The 11,996-nt window shown below is 39.3% G+C and overlaps 1 non-coding gene across 1 annotated transcript; it reads left to right on the top strand.

Moving 5' to 3' along the window:
* The first annotated feature begins 10,713 nt into the window (after nucleotides 1-10,713).
* Nucleotides 10,714-10,786, top strand: Trnat-ugu (transfer RNA threonine (anticodon UGU)). Its single transcript has one exon. It is a non-coding gene; the product is annotated as a tRNA-Thr (tRNA).
* Nucleotides 10,787-11,996: the final 1,210 nt, after the last annotated feature.

The following is an 11,996-nucleotide window of genomic DNA, read 5'->3' on the forward strand; positions in this document are numbered from 1 at the left end:
ACCAGCACCATATAGGAAAAAGGAAATGAGATTCGCTGGAGAAAACCACACAACCAATGCCATGTGCCACTCAACCTGGAGCACACAGAGGGCTGGATTATTCTCCCACAGTTCAGACCCACAAATCTATATCCTTCCAGTCCCTCAATTCTCTTATTAAAAGAAGCCCACTTGGATGATGGAAATATGCCTATGCATAATGAGTCATTCCATAACATATAATTTTAAGCCTGTAACTCATTATCAATTTAAATCACAGAGAGTCGGGAATGCAATGATAGATACAAAGGCTGGCAGAGAAATGAGGCCTCATACAAGTAACTGTGTGTGTGCCTGTGATTGTGCAAATGCACGTGCGTGCGGGTCCCACCCATGAATATGGCAGTGTTGACAAATGAGGCCAGATGGAACACTCGCTTTCTGAGGTTCCTTGTTTAATCAGGCCACTGTGACTATTTGATCAAGCCACAAAAGGTATCTTTATTTGCCAATGAGGAAATCAATATGAATAATGAAGTTTCATTCAAGACCACACATAGAAACATGGGGTTTTCCTACAGAAACTGCATTCAACCTTAGAAGGAAGAAAGCATTTGTCAGACCCATTTACCCATTCACTGAAAAATCCCTAGCATGCACACCACCAAGGAGAGTGCCAAGCAAGTATTGGGCATCCCCCTACCAAGTAACCTGGCTTGACCGACTCCTAAGAGAAACTTCCTTGGGGATTACTGGGTGGAGATCAGTGCTCCTGTCTGGTAGTTCTAGCCATAAGACCTTATGGAGGAATCAGTGGGCAAATTTGAGAGCAACACTATTTCTTCCCTCCATGGGAAATGATACAAAGTACTACTGACTATCCATCAATTCCTTAAAGTCGCACATTCTCCCAGGAAAAGAGGGAGTAGCAAGCATCAGTAGGAGACAGACTGGCATCCCTCTCTGGGTGAAAATGGAGTCCAACCTGATAATGTTTTACATGACTTACTTTAATATGCAAATATAGGAAACCTGTTTTATTTAATGTTTCTCAGTTATGATGGGTTCATAGTATAATACCAGGGCATCCCCCTACCAAGTAATAAACTGGCAATACGTTCTTCTTGACAAACAAAGAGAAGTGACTTGTCTTTGGACCCAGCATGAATTAATAATAAACTCCATGCAAAAAAAAAGTGAGGGTCAGGGTGCAGTTTAGATGTAAGGAGCCAGGCGCATGCCTGTAATCCCAGTGGCTTGGGAGGCTAAAGCAGGAAAATTTCAAGTTCAAAGCCAGGTTCAGCAATTTAGCAAGGCCTTAAGCAACTCGGTAGGATCCTGTCTCTAAATAAAATAAAAAAGGGCTGGGGATGTGGCTCAGTGGCTGAGTGCCCCTGGGTTTAATTCCAGTACCAAAAACATTAAGAAATAAAAAAATACAGATGTAAAGTGCTTGCTCAGCATGCACAAGGCCCTGGGGTTCAATCCCCAGTGCCAAAGGGAAAAAAGTGACCTTAAGATTTCTGTTGCCGGGCTGGGGATGTGGCTCAAGCGGTAGCGTGCTCGCCTGGCATGCGTGCAGCCCGGGTTCGATCCTCAGCACCACATACAAACAAAGATGTATCTGCCGAGAACTAAAAAATAAATATTAAAAAATTCTCTCTCTCTCTCTCTCTAAAAAAACGAGTCTTTATAAAGGGTGACATTGGATTAAAAAAAAAAAAAAGATTTCTGTTGCCCTCTTCTTGGTACAAAAGGAAAACCTAAAACACCGTAGAAGCTCTTAGATGTTGAGGTAGTCTATATTGCTGTCATGATACTTTCTGCATGAGGTCCATTTTCTACTGTGTGGGGTTTCTGTTGTGGTGGTTTTGTTTTATTTATTTATTCATACATTCATTCATTCATTCATTCATTCATATATACCAGGGATTGAACCCAGGAATGCTCAAATCCTAAGCCACATCCCCAGCCCTTTTTTAATTTTTTATTTTGAGACAGGGTCTTGATAATTTGTTGAGGCTGGCTTCACACTTGCAATCCTCCTGCATCAGCCCCCTAAGTGCCTGGGATTACAGACATGCACCATCATGCCTGGATTTGGGTCTAGTTTCTTTCATGTAGCCTGTATCAGGACTTTATGGCTTTTTATGACTAAAAATAGTCTGGAAATCTATTTTCAACTGATGTGGAGGCAGGTGGCTGAAATGGCTTCTCTAAGAGATGTTTTGATGCAGGGGCTGACTGTTCAACTTTATAATTCCATTTTGTCTCTATGACAGAAGGATCTAACATGTTTATTCTGAGTCAATGGAGATATCACCTCACTTGTCTCATGATTGATAGTGTGTGTCAGGAGCTGGGGTGGGGGGCAGGATTAACTGTTCAGGTCCAGGATTCTTTTAGGGTTAAAGTAATTTTTTTTTTTTTTTGAACTGAGGAATGAACCCAGGGGCTTCTCTACATTGCTACATCCACAGCCCTTTTTTCTTCTTATTGTGGGACAGGATCTCACTAAATTGCTGAGGTCAACCCAGAACTTGTGGTCCTCCTGCCTCAGCACCCTTAGTCGGAGTGATTATTGGCATGCACTACCCACACCTGGTTAAGGTAAATCTCCTAAAATTCTATAGTTGATGGCTGCACACATCTCTATGAGTACATAAAAATCCACTGAATTGCACACTTCATTCTTTTACTTGTACACTTTAAATGGGTGAACTGTAAGGTATGTGAATTATATCTCAATAAAGTTTGAGAACCAAAACCAAGCAACCAAGACTTCTAGATTGAAAGGACTTTAAAGTACTCAGTTAATGAGTGTTTTTACCACTGAACTACATCCCTATTCCTTTTTATTTTTTTATATTGAGACAGGGTCTCACTAAGTTATGGAGGCTGACCTCAAACTTACAATCCTCCTGTGTCTGCCTCCTAAATCACTGGGACTTACACTGCACCCAGCCCCAGCAAATAAATTAAAAATATCTTCACTAATCATATTATCAGGAAATTTCTAAACCCTAAGGATATAGAGAGGATAGAAAAATCTAACAGAGATATTCCTCCTACAGAGGATTGAGAGTCACCCAGGTCAAAGACATCTCTAGCAGGAATGGCCACCAGGAGACAGTGGGACCATCACGGTCAATGTTCTAAGGAAAACTAATTGTTGACGCAGAATGTTTTATCCAACAAAATAATAAAACAAATATAAATGAAGGAGAACTAAGAACATTTCCTTCCCATACATCCTTTATGAGGATGTTTCCTAAGAATGTATTTCAACAGAATGTGAATGAAAAACCAAAAGGAAGACGACGATATGGAGTTTAGAAAACTGTCAACTAAGTAGAACAAAGAAGTCCCAAATACCAGCTGTGGAACAGCCTTGGGGACTGCAGCAGGGCAGAAGACTCCTAGAAGGTATTCAAGGATAGTCTTTTTTTTTTTTTTTTAACCAGAAAGTAGAGAGTCATTGGGAAATAAAAGTGACTGAATCATGAGATAAATATATAAGTTAGAAAAATTCTGTGTATCAGGGCTAGGGATGTAGTTCAGTGGTAGAGCAGTTGCCCTGCATGCACAAGGCCCTGGGTTTCATACCCAGCCCTGCAAAAAAATAAAAATAAAAAATTTCCTGTCTCGCTGGGTGCAGTGGTGCACACCTGGGATCACAAGTACACAGCCAGCCTCAGCAAGAGTGAGTAAGCAACCCAGTGAGACCCTGTCTCTAAATAAATACAAAATAGGGCTGGGGATGTTGCTCAGTGGTTGAGTGCCCCTGAGTTCAATCCCCAGTACTCCCCACCCAAAAAAAAGTCTTGTCTCATAACAGGCATCTCCCATAATAGGAAATCAATAGAAAATATCTAAAATAAAAAAGAAATACATATCTGGGTGCCATGGCACATGCCTATAATTCCATTGAACAGGGAGGCTGTGGCAAGAGGACTACAAATTCAAAGACAACCTCAGCAACTTAGTGAGACCCTAAGCAACTTAACAAGACCCTGTCTCAAAATAAAAAATAAAAAGGGCAAAAAATAAAAATTAAAAGGGCTGGGCATGTGGCTTAGTGGTTACGCGTCCCTGGGTTCAATTCCTGGTACCAAAAAAAAAAAAAAATGGAACAGAAAACAAAAACTTTAAGAATTAAATGTGGTTCCCGCTAATAAACCAGATTAGTGGTTAATAAAGTTGAGGAAAGAAGTTATTAATTTGCAATGTAAACCTTCTATAGCATTTCATTTTTAATCAGAATTAAAATATTATTTTGATAAAACTTTTTTTTAAGTTTAAAATCAAATATATTCACTCACTGATCACTTACTACCTGCCTGAAAAGTACAGTGTTCAGAAACAAAGGGAGATACAAAGCTGAATAATTTATGGTTTCCATAAGGAGCTTATAACTTTTTGGGGTGTAACCAAAATACAGTTTGGTCAATTGGAATCAACTATGGAATTTGACAAATTGACATAAACACTGAAAGAGATATTACTCCTCCCCAAAATAAGGTGCAGTGGGGATTAATTATATCTAAAAATAAGGCAAAGTTGTATACAAGAGGTGGCATTCGGATTAAATCCTAAAACGTTGGTAGGATTTTGATGGATGGAAAAAGGAAAAATTATATTCTAGCTTGTCCTAAAATACATTCCACAAAAAGACAATAATTTGTAGACATTCCTAACCCAAAGCCAATTATACCTTCCAGGAAGGAGCTGTTATTTTTGAAATACTCATCTGAAGAGGAGAAGAAATATGCAGAATATTTCTTGCTAAGCTTAGACTTACCTGTACCAGAAAATATTTTCTGAGCTTGTGAGTCACTTAGTTACTTAACGAATAAAATCCTGAGAGAAACAAGATTATATTGTGTGTCAGTGACCATGAAGATTAAACTCATGAAGATTAAACTGGAACAGTTTCTGTTGACTTAAATATGCTTTATGTTGACCTCTCTAATTCTGTAATAAAAATAGCAGAGCTTATTTTATGGAAAAGTTCATACTGAATCACAGTTTGAATGCTTTTTCTTTTTCTACTAGTGCATGTCTTCATAATTTCTAACTTGAAGTTTATTTTATTGAAGGATTAGACTTATAACTAAATCTATCACTATCTATGCCAACAAACTTGATCTAGGTATTTTATTTATTTTTTATTGTTCCTTTAAAAAAAATGAGGTGTTTTTTTTCTATCCAAAGTCAATTTGGAATCAAAATAGGTTAAAGCTTAATGAGTTTTGCTATGAAGTCCTTTGAAGAAAAAAAAAATTTTATATATATATATATATATTATATGAACCTTTGAATTAAAAAGAATTTATTTTTGTTGCAAAATCTTTTTTAAAAATTTTGCTATACATTTTAGCACCAGTATGTCTTTAGCAGTTAAAAATACATCCAAATGCCATGCAATTGAAAATTTGAATACTTTAAAAGTTTAAAAAAACAGATGTAATAGATAATTAAGATTTTTTTAATACTGTATCATAAAGTTTCATTAAAACCTCCTCTGTATTCTATTTATTCTTCCACTTTCCGTGTTTAATCTCAACAGTTTTCACATATCGACCTCATTTACTTAGGCAGAGATAAGGCTAGTGGAGGGAAAAAAGTAACTTAATGTTTCAAGTCAACAAATGCTTATTGAGTGCCTACATTGTACATGGAAGTATGCTAGGTTTTAACTCTTTTTTTTTTTTTTTTTGATCCTGAGGAGTAAACCCAGGGCACTCTACCTCTAAGCTAAATCCCCAGTTCTTTTTTAAGTTTTATTTTGAAACAAGGTCTCATGACCTCAAACTTGGGATCCTCCTGCCTCAGCCTCCTGAGTCTCTGCAACTACAGGTGTGTGTCACTGCACCCAGCTAGGTTCTCTGGAGAAGAAGAACATAGCTTGCTACCTGGTCTTTGTTCTGAATTCTATAGAGAGAGTTCAAATGAACAAGAAATTGAAGAATAATGCGATATGGGAATAAATGCCAATGGGAGGGACTTTCAGAGAAGGGGGAGCTCAGACTGAGCTGGAGTGGAGAGAATCCCCAGCCTCTAGAGAAGATACAGGCCTGGCACACCCAGTTCAGAGGGTGGCGTGGTGGGAGTCGCTCAGGGGTAGAGAGCGCGTGTCAAGCATGCACGAGGCCCTGGGTTTATCCCCAGCACCGCAAAAAAAAATAAAATGAAGAGTCCAGTGGGTCAAAAGAAGCAAGAAGAGGTAACAGTATGAGCACAGCTGCAGACACAGGAGGGAGAATATGGCCCTTCCAGTTCTAGTGTGACCTAACAGACAACGTCTTGGAAGAGGTGGGATATAGTTGGAAGAACTAGGAGTTGATTTGTATGCATCTTTGACATATTATGTCAGCCATAGGAAGGAATTGAACTATGAGATGAAAGGAGATGACATAACAAAAACGCTTTTGGGTAGATTAACACTACAAACCTCTATAATGTGAATATTAGAAGATATTCAAGGTAGTTGTTATGGCGCACACCTGTAATTCCAGCTACTCAGGAGGCTGAGGCAGAAGGATCACAAGTTTGAGGCCAGCCTGGGAAATTTAGCAAGAAACCATCTCAAAAAAAAAAAAAATTTAATGGGGGTGAGGAGGCTGGGAATGTTGCTCAGTGATTGAACCTCTAGGTTCAATCCCTAGTCCCTCAATAAAGAAAGAATGAGAAGAAAGAAGGAAGGAGGAAGGAAAGAAAACGTATGCAACTTCCCAGATGTGAGGTGATGGAAATGTAAACTTTGAAAAAAAAAAGTTCAATTGGGAGGTCATTAGGCTGAGATGGTTCCAGTACCTCAGGCTCCTATGTAAACAAACCAAAACCCAATTTATGTGTAAACAGTAAAAGGAACAAGTTTCATTTAACCAACAAGAAACCACTAACTAACCTCTAACTAGGGACTTTCCACTTTGACCAATCGAATCTATTTTCTTTGCCTTGCTTCTGAGAACTCTGCATTGTTCCCACCCACCCAACACCAGTGGAACAGAAATACTTTCTATCTGGTGATGCCCAGTCGGTGCAGAGCTGAATGCATAAGTAAACTCATTAAAGCTTCAAAATGGGGGCTGAGGGTGTAGCTTGGTAGTACACACTCACCTAGTATGGGCAAGGCCCTGGATTCAATCCCAAGCAATGCAAAAATAACAACAATAACGAAACTATGGTTCAGGAAAAAAAATAGACAAGAAAGAACAAATATGAAAGAAAAAAAAAACAAGGAAGGAATCAGCGGGATTTGTGCATTGCTAGATTTGAGACAGCTCTTGTGTGCACATGTAAAAATAACTATTAACTTCCGATCTCAGCATGTCTAAAACTGAGCTAAGGATCTCCCTCAGCCAACCCTGTTCCTTCTTCCAGTAAATGGTATCGTCACCCATCCAGTTTCTTGAAACAGAAACCTAGATGGAGGATGAACCCAGCCCTTCACTCTTCCCATTGCTCAGCCCTCTCTCTCGTCAATCAAATATTCCTTCACCATTTCTCAAGTCACTTCTCTCCAACTTTTTGCTGTTTTCCTCCAAGCCACCATGAGTTCTTGTTGGTATCACCACAAGGCTCCTAATCAGTCTTCCTGCCATTCACTTCCCTGCTCCCCAGTACAGTCGCATCATAGCCAAAATTATGTTTCTAAAAAATGTTTATCCAGAATTATGTTTCTAAAAAAATATAAACCCACCAGGTGCAGTAGAGAATGGCCTGTAATCCCCGCCGCTCAGGAGGCTGAGGCAGGAAGATCCAAAGTGCGAGGCCAGCCTCAGCAACTTAGCAAGGGCCACAAGCAACCTAGCAAGATGCTGTCTCAAAATAAAAATTTTAAAAATGGCTAGAGATGCAGCTCTGTGATAAAGGACCCCTGGGTTCAATTCTCATGCATAAGTAAACTTATGACTCACTTTCACATAAATAAATAAATCATTATCAGTGGAAGCATGGGAACTATTGCTTTTTTCTTTATCAATCACTCTTTCCCCCTCCTCCTTTTGTTAACAAGCACTGTCAACCTCACAATGGGGCTTCAGGAGCAGGACTCATTATGGAATCTCATCTCTTCATGGTTACAGAGATGGATTAATTCAGGAATGGACACAGGAACCAAAGAGAACTAGCTACTGGGAATCTTTTCAGGATTGCTCTGCTGGAGTGGCCAAGAAGAATCTCTTACTTTCCAAGTCACTAAATAAAGGACTGCCCTCAGATATGTCATCCTCCTCCTCACTTCCGACCCCATGGAGAGAACCAGGCTGCTATGGAAGAGAATGGAACAGCCTTCGGAGGCAAGCAGAGACAAAGCAGACAAATAGAGATCCCAATGTCACTCCTGTCCCCAGCCCTGGTCATTGCTGAAGTCGGTGAGACTCTTGCCCTTTCAACTTGATTACATTTTCTTCTGTTGCTTAAGCTAAAGTGGATGTCTATCACTGCAACCAAGAATTGACAACTTGGGATAAAAGCTACGATATGCAAATTCAGAATTTTGGTAAAAATTGTGGGCTTTGGAATCAGACAGACCTATATTCGAATTGTGACTCTCACTAATTATCACTGAGTTAGGATAAATTACTTAACTCTTAGATTCCTTAAATCTAAAATAGGAAGAAGTAACACTTTTCATAGTTTTGTGAAGATTCCTTGATATAATGCATATGCTAGCTGAAGGCACCAGAAATGTCCAGGAATGATGCATTGTTGCTATTATCATTATCATTAGTGTTATGATCTAAGGGTAAAGTTTCTTTCCGGCCAAAGCAAGCCTTGATCATAGCTTAGGTATTACTATATAAAAGAAATAGATATATATGTCCCTGACAGGATGACATAATGTGGAGTCCTCTTTAGACAAACATAATCTGAACTGACCTCAGGGAATGCCACTATGCTTTTGGTTCATATCAACCACTTCCGTGCTCTGATTCCATATTTGCCAAAATGTCTCTTGAAATGGTCCATTGGACTACTCCTCCAAGAGAGATGAAATCCAGGGGGACAAGACTGAGGTCCCCTCCTCTGCTGCCTCTGCAAGTGAATTTGAAGATTGTTCTTTCTCTTTGGCTGCCTGCCTCCAACAAAGATGGTGTCCAAGGTTCTCATCCACTAGAGATGGATTGCAAACTCAGGGCATGTGTGGGCCAGATGGGTGATGCAAATGAGAGGCAGGAGGAGTGGAGGGGACTGTGGAACCCAGAAGGCATGCTCTGCCTTCTCAGCTCCAGCCATTGCCGAGTGGAGAATGGCAGATCCAATATGGATACACTGCCTGCTTTTGAACAGAGCCTGGAAACATGGATGTCTAACAACAACATTTATAAAATAAAACTTTTTAAAAAAAATTTCAACACTAATGTAGAACAGACAAAATGTACAAGATTCAGTTTATAGCTGTCAGCTTGGATCCAGTACTCGGAAGCATGATAACTTCAGTCGGTGACTTTTACTGGCCACATCTTTTGTCCCTAACCTTCTGCCTGTCAGTCAGGGCCATCCTGACTGAGATACTCATGTTGAACATTACATTCCTCCTCATCAGTGAGGTTCTAGCTTTTCCCTGAATCTTGAATTACTATGGTTTCTCTTTTTGATGTTTCCATCAAAAGACATAATATGTCTGACCTCGACCTTCTCCGGGAGGATATAGTTCTGGGCAAAGACAGGACAATTTAAGTTGACATCCACTGGAAACAAGACTTCTCCTCTTGTGAAATTTTCCTTTTTCTGTTTCAAAGACACCCTCTTTTATCTGCAGAATCTAGCTTAACATACAGAAGCTGTGACTCACTTTCAAATTGCTCCTCTCTCAGTAGAAATGCCTCAGAGGAAATTTAAAGAATCTAACAGTCTGGACCAACCAAATGTGCAGGTACATTTCTTCTGACTATAAATACATTAACTTCATTTATACTTAATTTATATTACCTTATTTTCCTCACTTCTATGGGGATGAACAAATATTCCTTTGAGACTCTCTATATAACATATTCATTATAAAATATCTAGGGAAGGGCTGAAGATGTAGCTCAGTGGTAGCTCACTTGCCTATCATGTTCAAAGTCCTAAATTCAATTCTCTGTACTAAAAAATAATTATAGTATATCTAGGGAAGTATTGCATGGTGTACATGACTAATTAATAATTGTTCTTAATAATTTTAAGTATCAATTTAACAATACAGGTAGGGCTCCACTATCTCAAATTCCACCAGAATTACAGTAATTGGTTTTGTTTAGGCATAAATCCAAAAGAACAACAAAAATGGTGAGGCCCAGTGGCCCATGCTTACAATCCCAGCAACTCAGGAGGCTCAATCAGGAGAATTGCAACTTCGAAGCCAGTCTCAGCAATTTAGTGAGTACCTAAACAGTTTAGTGTGACCCTGTCTCAAAATAAAAAATTGTAATGCCGAGTGCAGTGGTGCATGCCTATAATCCCAGTGGACTGGGAGACTGAGACAGGAGATCGCAAGTTCAAAGCCAGCCCCAGCAATTTAGCAAAGCCCTAAGCATCTTAACGGGACCCTGTCTCAAAATAAAAGATAAAAAGGACTGGGCATGTGGCTCAGTGGTTAAGTGCCCCTGGGTTCAATTCCTGGTACCCAAAACATAAAAAAAAAATTAAAAATTATAGAAGTGCTGGAGATGTTGTTCAGGGTAAAGCACCCCTGGATTCAATCCCCAGTTTTGTTTTGTTTTTTAAAAAAAAGACATGGGAGCTGGGGTTGTAGCTCAGTTGGTAGAGTGCTTGCCTTGTATGCACAAGGCCCTGGGTTCAATCCCCAGCATCACCAAAAAAACAAAATTTAAAAAAAAAAAAAAAAAAAGACAAACATGGAAATAACAGCTACTGATTTTTCATATTTTTATTGGTGCATTTTAGTTGTACATAATGTTGGGATTTGTTGTTACATATTCATACATGCACACAATATAACAGTATAATTTGACTAATGTTATTCCCCAATATTACCCCCTTTTCCTCTCTACCTCCTTCCCCCGGTCCCTTTCCTCTAATCTACTGATCTCTCTTACATTTTCATAAGATCTCCTCCACTTTTCTTTTCCTTTTTCCCTCTCTTGCTTCTACATATGAAAGAAAACATACCACCCTTGACTTTCTGAGTTTGGCTTATTTTGCTTCACATAATGTTCTCTAGTTGCATCCATTTTCCCACAAATGACATAATTCCATTCTCCTCTATGGTGGAACAAAACTCCATTGTGTAATACACCACATTTTCTTTATCTATTCATCCGTGATGGATACCTAGCTGGTTCCATGGTTTGGCTATTGTGAATTGTGCTGCTATAAACATGGGTATGTCTGTATCACAATAGTATGATGACTTTGATCCTTTAGGATAAATACTGAGAAGTGCTATGGCTGGGTCATACGGTGGTTCCTTGCCTAGCCTGTTGAGGAGTCTCCATACTGGTTCATAGTGGTTGAACTAACCAACAATCCCACCAGCAGTGTAAAAGTGTTCCTTTTTATCTACATCCTCTCCAACATTTGACAACTACTACTAAATTTGAGGAACTGAAGAACAGAAATATTAGCAGGAAATGACTTGGAATATCAGAAAGCAAACATTGGAGAAAGCCAAAAACTAATCAAATTATACCATAAAACTTCCAAAACTTTTGGAATTGGCTACATCAAGTAATTGTTCAATTATGTGTGAAACCAGGGCTACAACCCCAGAGAAGTGGCTGAAATTGTTATTAAGAAGCAATTAAAATCCCCACCTTCCTACCCTACTCCAGGAAAACACTTGAGACTTACTCTCTGGGGAGGGTAAGGAGAGGATCTATGGCCAGAGGACACCAAGCCGAATCAAGGGCCATGATACCATTTGAGAAATAAAGGGAATAAATGAAGGTCCTCAAAATAAAACATCAAGGCCCAGAGTCATCTTCTTCCACCCAGCTCCCAAAGTGCTATACCCAGAATTATACTCCTCAGGAAAGCAATTGGAAACTCCTTCCCTTGGAGAATGT

The sequence above is a fragment of the Marmota monax genome, unplaced genomic scaffold, assembly GCF_021218885.2.
Source record: "Marmota monax isolate L192 unplaced genomic scaffold, Marmota_monax_Labrador192_F-V1.1 WCK01_AAM20220418_F8-fsc00137, whole genome shotgun sequence".
Taxonomy (NCBI): domain Eukaryota; kingdom Metazoa; phylum Chordata; class Mammalia; order Rodentia; family Sciuridae; genus Marmota; species Marmota monax.